Source organism: Magallana gigas, chromosome 4 (genome assembly GCF_963853765.1).
Source record: "Magallana gigas chromosome 4, xbMagGiga1.1, whole genome shotgun sequence".
NCBI classification, from domain to species: domain Eukaryota; kingdom Metazoa; phylum Mollusca; class Bivalvia; order Ostreida; family Ostreidae; genus Magallana; species Magallana gigas.
The window spans coordinates 14638427-14650194 of NC_088856.1; the positions used below are offsets into that span (position 1 = coordinate 14638427).

The 11768-nt window shown below is 30.5% G+C and overlaps 1 long non-coding RNA gene across 1 annotated transcript; it reads right to left on the minus strand.

The window, feature by feature from the left end:
* Positions 1-4077: 4077 nt before the first annotated feature.
* LOC117682651 (uncharacterized) lies at positions 4078-9522 on the minus strand. The gene is made up of 4 exons (XR_010712850.1): positions 9465-9522; positions 9054-9148; positions 8536-8907; positions 4078-7306 (listed from the first exon to the last, which is right to left on the minus strand). It is a non-coding gene; the product is annotated as an uncharacterized lncRNA (long non-coding RNA).
* Between the last annotated feature and the right edge of the window lie 2246 nt (positions 9523-11768).

An 11768-nucleotide genomic window follows, 5' to 3' on the forward strand; every position in this document is an offset into this window, starting at 1 on the left:
TTTATACAAAACAGGAAACTTTTACATAAGCACATAACTATAGAGTTAAACGTAATATTTATCATGACAATATGATAACATCTTTCATGGTCTTCAATCTTTAATACCACTCAGGAAATGTGCACTATGGAAAAGTGGTCGATTTAAAAATATTGTAAGCTTTTTGTCTTTTCGAGAATTTGAATGGAAAAATAATATAATGACACACTTTAGTTCATGAAAACTATATTCATCTTCATGCAAAAATGAAACAGCATCAATAATAAATGTACATGAAACAAACTTTAAGAGGCCGATCAAGCAAAGTTCAGGCAGGGCTTTGCAAATGCTACGTCTTGGATTTCATTCAATTTTTTGGTAACACTACATTTTAACGTGATTGTAATAGATGTGCAAGAAAAAGTTCATAGTATGCCTAACTAGGCAGAACAATGTCTATATTTGAATTTGAATTTGAAACATATTAAGTGCAAAAAAGTCACAAAGGTTGTAAAAATGTTTGGACGTTTGATAAGTTGTACAACCTTTTAATTTTATAAAAAACTTTTTAACAAATGTATTACATAGTTTAAACACCCTTTATACTTTAATTTGGAGTGCTTTTAAAGTATAAATATATTTCAAACAAAAATATATGCCTTGTCAAAGTTGGTGCATATATTAAAAAAATTCTACTATTTTAATGTAAATTTGAAATTTCAATAAAATCCAAATGAATACATTTTCACGAAAGGACAAAATGAAGCATCTTTATAAACCTGAGCGATGAAATTTTGAGAAACAAATATAAATTCAGTGGGAAAAGCATCGGTCTCGTAGAAGCAGTTGCACAAAATTACCTATTTTAAACATTGAAAATTAAGTTTTTCCATGCATAACATGTATAAAGACATTGAGTGACAAAGTTAATGTCACAAATGTTGACTATATTTCAAAAACAAATTACTAAACAAAGAATTCTTCATGTACATTTTTTTCCTAGGCAATATGACTTTATGAAAGTAAAATAAGTATCACCAGCTTACCAATTCATGAAACTAAGAAACGAATTACATTTTTTTTTTCTTAGGGGGTGGGGGATTGAATTTTTTTTTCAAAACTGCTCTGGATACTCAAATGTTTGGAGCAATTTTGAAACCACAGGGAAAAAACCCAAAATTGAAAATAAAACCATTATTATAAAGTGAATTTTGATACTAGTACATGTATTATTTATTAGATTTATAGCGATGGTAGGGTACAGTACCGATCGTACCCAGCCTAACAGAAAGTAAACCCCAACTAAACCCTGGGTTGATCCAGCTTCTTTACAGAAGGAATAAACTCAAATTTTAAAAGCTATATATTTCTTCTGTGTTTTTTTATTGGTTGTTGTATTTTGTAAATTTGATTTTATTTTGCCTCTTTTTTTTTTTTTGATTTTTTGATTTGTTTTTAATTAAATTACATGAATTTATAGCATAAAGTACTTTTCATAGAACGAGTTTTTGAGGTGTATGATGGTTTATCTGTTGATAATAGGGTGGATTAAAGTACATTATAATTGAAATATTTTCACCGGTTAGAATTTTTAAATTTTTACAACATTTCACCAAAAAATTCGTTTCAAAAAGTTTTGGAAAGGCAACAATTTTAAAATCCCCATCGGTATTCGAAATTATGATTTACAAATTCGCAGTGAACCAGCTACGCTGTTAGGTGACAATGATAGGAAAGAAACTATTTATTATTGTTATACTTTCATGTTAAATACTGAAATCTGATTGGTTAAGACGCAGTTAATAATATTTACTATTACCCTCAGCGTTAGCAACGCACTTGGCAACGGGTAACATTAAAAAATGTTACATGCGCGAAAATTATGCGCGTACGGTTCGCTGTAGAATTCACGTTATTCCTATATAAAAGCAGTAAAATTTTCTTAAAATTTTTAAAAAAGACATTCAGTATAACAAAATAAATAGTGCCTGTTTGGGAGGATAACAGTTGAAATTGACACCCCTCGAAAACCATTGTCAACCTCCGCTTCGCGTCGGTTGACAATGGTTTTCTCGGGGTGTCAATTTCAACTGTTACCCTCCCAAACAGGCACTATTTATATAATATTACACTTTATTTATTATTATATTTTGTATATATATAAATATGCCACCTTAAGGGGGTTTGATTAAAAGATAAAAAGAGTAATATTTTAACTTTTTAGGTCTAGCATGACTAGAAAAAAAAACCATATATATTTCTTACAACATTTACTAATATAGGTTAAGATCACGATGCTAAAACTTTTTAATAATTCTACTAATAATTGATTCTGTTCTTGATATGTATTAAAATAAGTTTTATCCAACCAATGTCATTGTAAGTTCTAATTGATGCACATGATCATAAACTTATTTTAAGGATGTGTGCACGGGATAAAAAGAACGTTAGGTTATCATACCTGCTCTGTTTAATTGTAAAAACTGTTTGGTATTCATTTTGAAATTTCTGTCTTTCATATACTGTTCAATGGAGAACGATGTTGTGAAACCATGGGCTGAAATCGTTGTTTTGTGACGTCCTAACAAAACAAAAGCGCATTACATGTATATAAAACTGATTTTTAACTATCAGTTTGAACAAAAATGTCACAAAATACGACCGAAATCATCATTTGTCAAATAAAGCATCACATATTGTAATTCCAGTTGTTTTAGAACTAAAACGAAAGGATACAAAAACAGTTTAGCTAAATTCCTTGTGTTCGAGATGATATCTTGATATCAGCCAAAATATATCGAAGGCTAATGTGCTTTGAAAATATGCAACACCGAATACAATTCTGAATTAAAAAAGGTATCATAATAGTTTGAGCTTTTAACAGCCAAAAGCTGTCTACATAGTTTCCTAGAGTATTTTGAGTACTAGGTGGGCCCCTACTCAATTGCAGTCATCATTGATAGTTCAGTATACACTTAATTAAAATATGTATTTATCGTTACTGGAGAATTACAGAATTATAATACAGACCATGAGTTAAAAATTTTGCATCAGTAGAAGATCATTATGTAATTCTCAGCGAGTTTAGAAGTACTATTGGTACTGCACGCTTCAAAATAATCGTTGTTCGTGCATTCAGTAGTTATCACATGTAATGTTCACACACTTTTAATAAAAATACTAGTTTTGTTACATGGGTATCTCCTAAAGATAAAGACTTTTACTAGTTTTCAAAACATAACAACCAATTCACTTTAAAACGTTGGAAGAAAAATTGATCCGTGACATTTTCCCCCAAGATGAAGTTGTTGGAGCGAAATGGGGGTATACATGTTCTTTAAGATGTAAATGTAGAAAGAAAATAAGCATGTTAAACTCTATTTTGTGTAGCTTTTCAAGTGCAACAGATATAAATCTAAAACTCTAAAGAGAAAAATAAGCCAATTAACCATTTTATTTTAATAAATTGTCGATATATATCAAGTTCTGTTATAATTTGTATTTTTTTAAATTTGGTATTTTTACCCAACAAACTGAACTGTATGGCTGTATAAGTTAGAACTTTAGTCTATAATAACTTTGTAATATTTTCAGCTAGTCCACTATTTTGTTTGTAACAGGTGTTGAATTCCGCCTTTTCATCAACAGAACACATGTTTGATTTCATATTCAGACATTTCTGCGTTTTGGTGACATTGTTATCGACACCAATAACCATATATATATTTCTGTGACAACATACATTCGTTCATGTGGTTTTAATTAGGAATCTACTCACACGTGTTCTACAACACACTTGATAATTAAATACTTATAAACCGTTCTTAACAATCTTTGCTGTTACAATTGATGAGAACGACATCTAATTTAATGAGTTTTGTAACCAGCACCTAAAATAAGATACCTATTAAAACAAAAGATAACTTAATATCATTTTTTTTTGGTTTCTAGCTCTTACTACATTCAGTGGTAAACATATATGTTCTGAAGAAATTAAATCAATTTCAAAACTAAATACCATTTAAAAATATATCCTGTTCTAAACAAACCAAAAACAAAATTTGTGTATTTCAAACTTAATATCATTTATTTTTTGTTTCTAGCTCTTACTACATTCATTGGTAAACGTATATGTTCTGAAGAAACTAAATCAATTTCAAAACTAAATACCATTTAAAAATATAACCTGTTCCCAACAAACCAAAAACAAAATTTGTGTATTTCAGTTTCATATAAAGTCGTGCTAATTAAAATATGGACAAAAATACATGTTAAATATTTTGAAATTAATAGCAGTCTACAAATTCATTTTTTCCTGTATTTATACGACTTTGAACATTATTTTTTTTTTTTTTAAGAAAAGCTCACTTTTTAGTTAGTATATATAAATATAATAGTGGAACCAATTTTATTATGATTATAAATTTATTTAACCGGAAATTTACGACACTCAAACACTACAGAAAACTTGACTATTGAGGAAGATGATATTTTGTATAAATTGTTATAAATTCATGTTTAGTGGTTATAAATATATATTTTGATTTTAATTTATGAAATATATTTTGATTTTTATATAGGAAGACATCAATGGGATCTCAAGCACAATTATGATGATAAAAATTCAAATTATACAGATGAGGTATATTATGATATGCTAAGATTCAAGTATAAGTCTCAACATCGAAATTGTTTAAACATATCGTTAATACTAGTAATAAAATATTTTTTCTTTCTATTCCTAATAAAATTTGCATCAAATAAAAATATGAGAAAACACGTATCTTTTTGTGGTAACACACAATCCTCAGAACGATTAGATACCTAACGGGTCTTTTCCTATTGTTAGAAAAAAATGTAAATTTAAAAAGACATTATTAGGAAGTCCAAAAATTAACATGTTTGATAGAGAATACAACACTGCTATTTTAAAGTGGGAGGGTATGGCGAATTGCGAGTGGGTGGGTATGGCGAATTGCGCATGCAACTATTGATAAGACCACCGCGTCAAAACACCCAGTTTTGTAGGTAATATCGTTTTTGTTTTATTTTAATGTGTAAAACTCATTTCAGATGCAGGTTCAGTTTTTTAAAGTTTCCAAACCATGGATGACACTTATGACTGTGCCAGAGTAAACATCATTTGGAGTTTGTCACAAAGAATGTGACCCTGATTAAATGACCAAATATTGATTTAACTTAGTTTTCTTTATTCTTTTTATCATTTAAAATTTTCAGTGCATTTGTTTTATTGATTGGTCGAAAAAAAACATTGAAATTTTAGCCGGATCTGCTTCTTTTTACTGCTCTGATTTAAACGCAAATTATAGAATGCAAATTTACACTATACAAATTAAACACTGTTAACAAAATGATATGATCTGCTTTTTTATTGTCAGCAAATCATAGATATATGTAATTAAAAATGTACCATAAGGCTTGACAGATGAACAGTACACGTTAACTAGATCTCGAAACAAAAAATTTAATATGTTATCTAGACTTCGTTAGCTATATATAATCAACATCATCATTGAGGTTGAAAATCCAGGAAACCTAATATTAATTCTTGAAATACACTGTCGAGATAGCACTGCTGGTCATATTTTTAACGATGAGAAGGTTTAGTTTAACACACTTTAATTATTCTAAATAATCGGCCATCACAATAAAGCTCTCGCAGTTACAGATTCCTCTCCTTCAGCGTGTTCAAATTGTAAGCTGCAGATATAACATTTATGTACCACACTGGCAATAAAATAACCACAACATTCATTTGCCAAAGTCGCACTTACATTCATTTCTTTGTCGACATATCAACTCTCGGTCGTCCACGACCGTGTGTATCTCCTTGCATTATGTTTAAGCCCAGCTGCATATTCCACCGGTCAAACTCACTATTTCCAGTATTACCGAATCTTGCTGCACAGTGAAGAATAACGTAAGCCATAGCATGTATTTCTTCTTTTCAATTTTAGCAGTTTTGATAACTAGTTTCATTTCATGTTTAATCCATTTGATTCAGCTTGGTATCTCTGCATCCATTAAAGGCGTATCCATTGGAAATATTGTTTTTGTTATTGTTTTTTATTACTATATGTTGCGTTACTATGCGTTAATTAAAAGAAAAATAATGAATTCTACTTCTAAATTACAAACAGAAACCCTAGAACATACGATGATTGGATTGTTGTCATAACAACCAAATGTAATATTTCTATATAAAGCGTTTGGTCTAATAGCATCAAATAATTTTCTGTTCAAATCAATTATCTATGAAAGGTAAATACTTTTACCTATTTTCATCAGCAATATGAATCTTTAAGAAGATTATATAATTAAAAAAAGATATATGTATGGGAAAACCAAAACACATCATGAGAATGTTTAGAAAAGAAATCGTTTGGTTTCGTCCCCCGATTGATAGGGTTTATTCACCCCGTATTTAATTCATCTATGGTATAAAAATATACACAGGTTTATTTTGATTTGTCTTAACATTTTTTAAACTTTCTTTATTCATAGCGAATGTCAAAGCTGCAATACAATCGTACTCGCCTCGACGCCAGGGGCAAACCTTGATAAGGGGCTAAAATATATTGCACCCTTAATTCTGACCAAGCATCTTAAAAGAACATTTTAAAATGTCATTAGGCCAACTAGAACAAACAGAAACAGAGAAAAAAAATCCCACCACAAAACAAAAATGAAGAAAACATACAAAAAGCAGGCTACACACTGACTAAGATTAACCAAAAAAAAAAAAAAGAAAATAAAAAAACATGCCTTGAAATACTGGTATTTTTTAGGGGAAGAGAAAATACATTTTTTGTAAAGGTAATACCACCAAATCCGTTGTTTTTTTTCCACTGGAATTGGTAAACACTGGTTAAATACGGAAACTACTCGGAACACATTTTTCATTGACAAAATATTCGCAAATGACTACTTATTAAAGTTATAAATCAATTTTCTACAAACTTTGAACATATAGATGTACTACAAAAGGAAAGTAGATTCTGTGCTAAAATTGAATTTTGAAAACAATCTTATCCAGTGAATCTTTAATTCGTTGCAGACTTGTACAAACGTATTTCACGGATGATAACAAATGCAAAGATACACGAAATAAAGGACCCTATAGAAATCATGACTGCTCTATATGTTTTTAAAATTTGTGAAATATTATCATCCGAAAAGGCTTTTGTTACATTATTTTCCAAAGTCACCTCTGTTATATTACTTTTGAAAGTTCCTTCTGGTTCAGACTGTTCCGTGGGGAAAACTGTTGTGAAGTCAGGAGTAGCAATCGTTGTTTCACGAAGCCCTAACATCAAACAAAAGAACATTGAGTGTTTTAATATTAAAACTTTCTTTGTCATCGCCAGTATCAAACATACAATGATTAATTTGTGCTAGTCATAATATATTTTTTAGATAAGGAGTTCATCAAATAAATTTGCATGCACAGGTTCTTGAGGACAGGATCGACCCCTCCCCCCTTCCACCCCCCCCCCACCAACCACCAAGTATCTAGATCCCCGTGACGTAACTCAATATTTTCTTTTAAATAGCCTTTTTCAAAATGTTTTAAGTAATTTTGTGCATTGAATGTATACATTAGAATATAAATGTGTCATAAAAGGATAATTTAAAGAAAAAAATAAGTAAAGTCCTGGGGTCTAGATAGTTGGGGGGGGGGGGGGTCATGTCCTCATAGCACCCGAGTTTGCATACGGTTTTAGAATTTATACTAGTCTTACCAAATCACACATTGTTTAATCACGGAATTTTAGTCAGTCCTAAAAACATTATTGTGACAGAAGTTCCTTGTTTTGGTATTCTTACTATATTACTTAGATATAAGTAAGATATAAGTGGGATAAGTTTTTTCGTACATGAATATGTTGAAGCTACAATTGTTACTCTGTGTATATGAAATAGAATATACCTATATACTGGATATGTGATCAATAGCAAGTTTATTTTCACCCGAGACAAGAACTCTAGTTGCTGTCTAGGAGTACATTTAAATTGCTATGTTCGAATCGTCAGAAAAGTATTTTACTATACTGAAGGAAACTATTTCTCTGCGATGTAGGATTGTTGCTGGTTTTGTTAGAGTTAGATCTATTAGACTTTGAATTTTAACGTATCTACTACAATACATGTAAAATTAAAGGTTTTCCGAGACTCAAAGCGAGGGAAATTGACCACTACTGATTAATAGTTTTGATAACCATTCACTGTTGTAAAAAGCATGAATTTTTGTTTAACGGTATACCACTTATATATGAAGAAACAAATTTACGTGCCTTAATTTTTATATAGAAAAATATAATATAATATAAGAAACAACAATATTCTATGCGAAATTTAGATTTAAAATTATTAATAAATTGATACGACCCCATGTCCTCTGGATATCTGACAACTGTCTTTGAGATCTCCAAAAGTAAATCTTATAATCTATCATTTCTAACTGTTGCATTGACATTTCTTTTGTTTTAGTCTGATATTCCCTATTTCTTCGTACATGCATGGGTTTGTACTGACCTGTTATATTCACAATCAGAGAGGGATTGTTTACCAATCCGCCGTGTGAGTCTTTAGCGGCCAGAAAGCACTGATACGACCCAAAGTCCTCTGGATATCTGACCTCTGTCTTTGAAATCTTCAAATGTAGATACGATGACATGACATTGCTAACTGAAGCATTGACTGTTACCCCGGATGTATTTTCCAATGCTGCATCACTCAAGACGACTCCGGTTTTTGATACAGTCACAACTCTTGTATTTGATCTAATCAGTTGGATACTGTAAACCTTAGACAGGTTGGTACCATCAACAATACACCTGATGTCTATAGCTGATTTATCAATCTTCACAACAGGAGATTCAACCTTTATAGATATGGCACTAAATGCTGCAGAAAAAAAATCCTTTTTTAACTTTTGTTGAAATTAAATAATGATAAATGCTTTTAATCAATGAGATAAACTGTTTGCTTTACGATGCTCCAATTTGCTTTATCTATTTGAATTAAACAAATTAAATTTAATATTAACACACCTTCTCTAACAAGCAGTATCCACATATAGAGCGAAATCATTGTTGTTACAATTAATGAGAAACATATCTCATGTGATTATTCAGGTAATCAGCACCTAAAACAAGATTTATATTCAAGAAATAAGTCATTTAATATCATAATTATTGTAGTTTCATTGTTTATATCAAAGTTCAGCATAAGGTTTACAGTACTTCATTTATTTATATGGTTAAAACATATAAATCATATTAATTTTTATGTCATATATGAAGTCGCAATCAAGTCTCAATACCATTTAAAATTTAGACTGACCTAAGCAAAACCAAAAACTAGAATAGCAACATGTACAATCTATATTGATATATTATTTGATTCGTTTTTTGGTTAAATATTAAGCTTATAGTTCTTACTTTCAAGTTAAATGTACTCACATTTGAACGATTGCACTTGTGTGTCCGTCTAAACTGACATGTTTGCGACAGTTATACAAAATTGGAACTAATTGCATTTTAATAGTAACATTGAATATCAACCGGAAATCTACGATACTCGTGAACTACACACAACTGAGTGCGTAACAAGGTCTCAACCGGGACTTCAACCCAGGGTCTCTGGCGTACCGTGCCAGCGCTCTTACATGTACTACTAAGCTATTGAGACCTGATATATTGACTGACACTCACTCACCTGAAGAAAGGAAATGTTACGAAACATGTTCCGAAGTAGTGTCTGTGGGATTTGACCGTTGTGCGCCAGATGTAACAAGAGTCAAGTCTCAACCGGAAAAATATTTTTTTATAAAATATTATAGATTCATGTTTATAGTTGTTTGAAATTTTTTAAAATTTATTTGAAAATTTAGTTTGAATGCAAGCTTGAATACAATCATGATCAAGATTTTACGTGTGTTAGTATGACACCTTAGTGGCAAATGATGAATTTTTTAGATAAAATAACAATCCCATCACCATTGAATATGTCTCAACGTTAATCGTTATTCATAAATAGTAACTCGTTTTATATATCTTTTTAAGAGCATTCGCTTCACAAAAGATAATATGAAAAAAAAATCCCTTTTATTATTACATACAATAAATCATATTATTCTAAACACTGCCAATATATTCTCCCCAAAACAATTGCAAATTAAAATGAAACTAATTTTTCAGTAGCCTTAACCATTACTCACCAATTTGTGCCTCTTTTAGAGACTTTGCACTTTACGTTCTAAATGGTTTAAGGCAATTGATTCCTGACCTCGCAGTAACTTCTTGAATGAAATATAAAAGAGGTCAGTATTGGTAAACAAGATAATAAATTGATTGGTAATAATTCAGTTCAATGCTCACAATTCATACTTATCCATGCCTCCAGGCGGACAGTTACCCAAACAATGGAAATATATTTTTGCTTAAAAATTCTCAAAAGTAACAGTGTTAAAACTAACTTTGATTAGGGTTGCTCTTTGAATGATCCATTTTATAAATATGAGAGGTAATTATGTAATGATGGTGTTATTGTAGATTTAAATGACAACAACTTCAACGTAGGGTTCTCGATAAAATATATATTACTGTATAAGCTCTGAATTATTCAACAATGCATATATCACATCAAATAATTTATCAATATCACATCATCATAAAAATAAAAAAGATCACAAATAATATATCATTGCAATATATAAGAATCAAAACATCAATTTCATGATTTTGCCAAGCACAGTTTACAATCAAGAGTTACTCCTCCTTATCGCAGTGCTAACTGATATCTAAAGAGTTCAATAATATTTATCCTGCGTAATTATAAATAAGATAGTTATCAATGTTTTAATAAATAAAACATATTAGATTAACTCAGACAATTAGTATCAAATCCGATATTTATACACATATATATGCATATCTATGTGTGACACAAAGCCTTTATCTGCATCTGTATGCTCAATTCATCAGGTATGGAATCTATATACATTCAACTATACTCTTAAAACTACATTTAGCTGATATGGCTTAAAGCAGGTAAAATAACTGTTATGAGTATTGTGCTGTCTATAGTTTAAAATTTAAATTCTTCAGAAATATTTTTGTACAAGTTAACCACTCTGAGTTTAGTATATCCGGTAATCCTTTTTGGTACAAGTTAACTACAACGTATATCTGGTCAATCACTCACTTCCTGTCAGCCTTACTGACCAGTCCGGTCTCACTTTGTCTATCGGCTTCAATCTTGTTAGATGCGTGCCTCGAGCCACTAAGTAAGTCTTTTTTATTGAAGTTATTGCTTAAATCTGTCAGTATTTAATTGTATTTTTGAAGTATAGTTACAGATGGAAATTTTATTATGCAGATAAAACATTCTCAAAAGTATGGCACGCCATTATGGTCTTTAAAGTAATTTACATATTTTTTCTATGTATGAAGTAAGGTTCTATATTTTCCTATTTAGTAATTTGTTATTTCTATTTGTTGTAGTTTTTTACCAATATTATTCACGACGGCAACGTTTTCCACACAAAATAAACTATGAAACCCGTGTGACTTTTGTTTGCGTTGTGCGTTGTGCAAGGTTAGCTATCTGCCTGCACCAGGCAGAATAGTAAAAAATTAGTGAATTCGTTTGGCATGTCTGCTGCGGATCGACGGATACGGAAACTCACACCCAAAGGCCTCGTCATGTTCAACGAGCAGTGTGAAAAACTGAAAAGAAAAACCGATGAAACCTGGGCGGAAGTG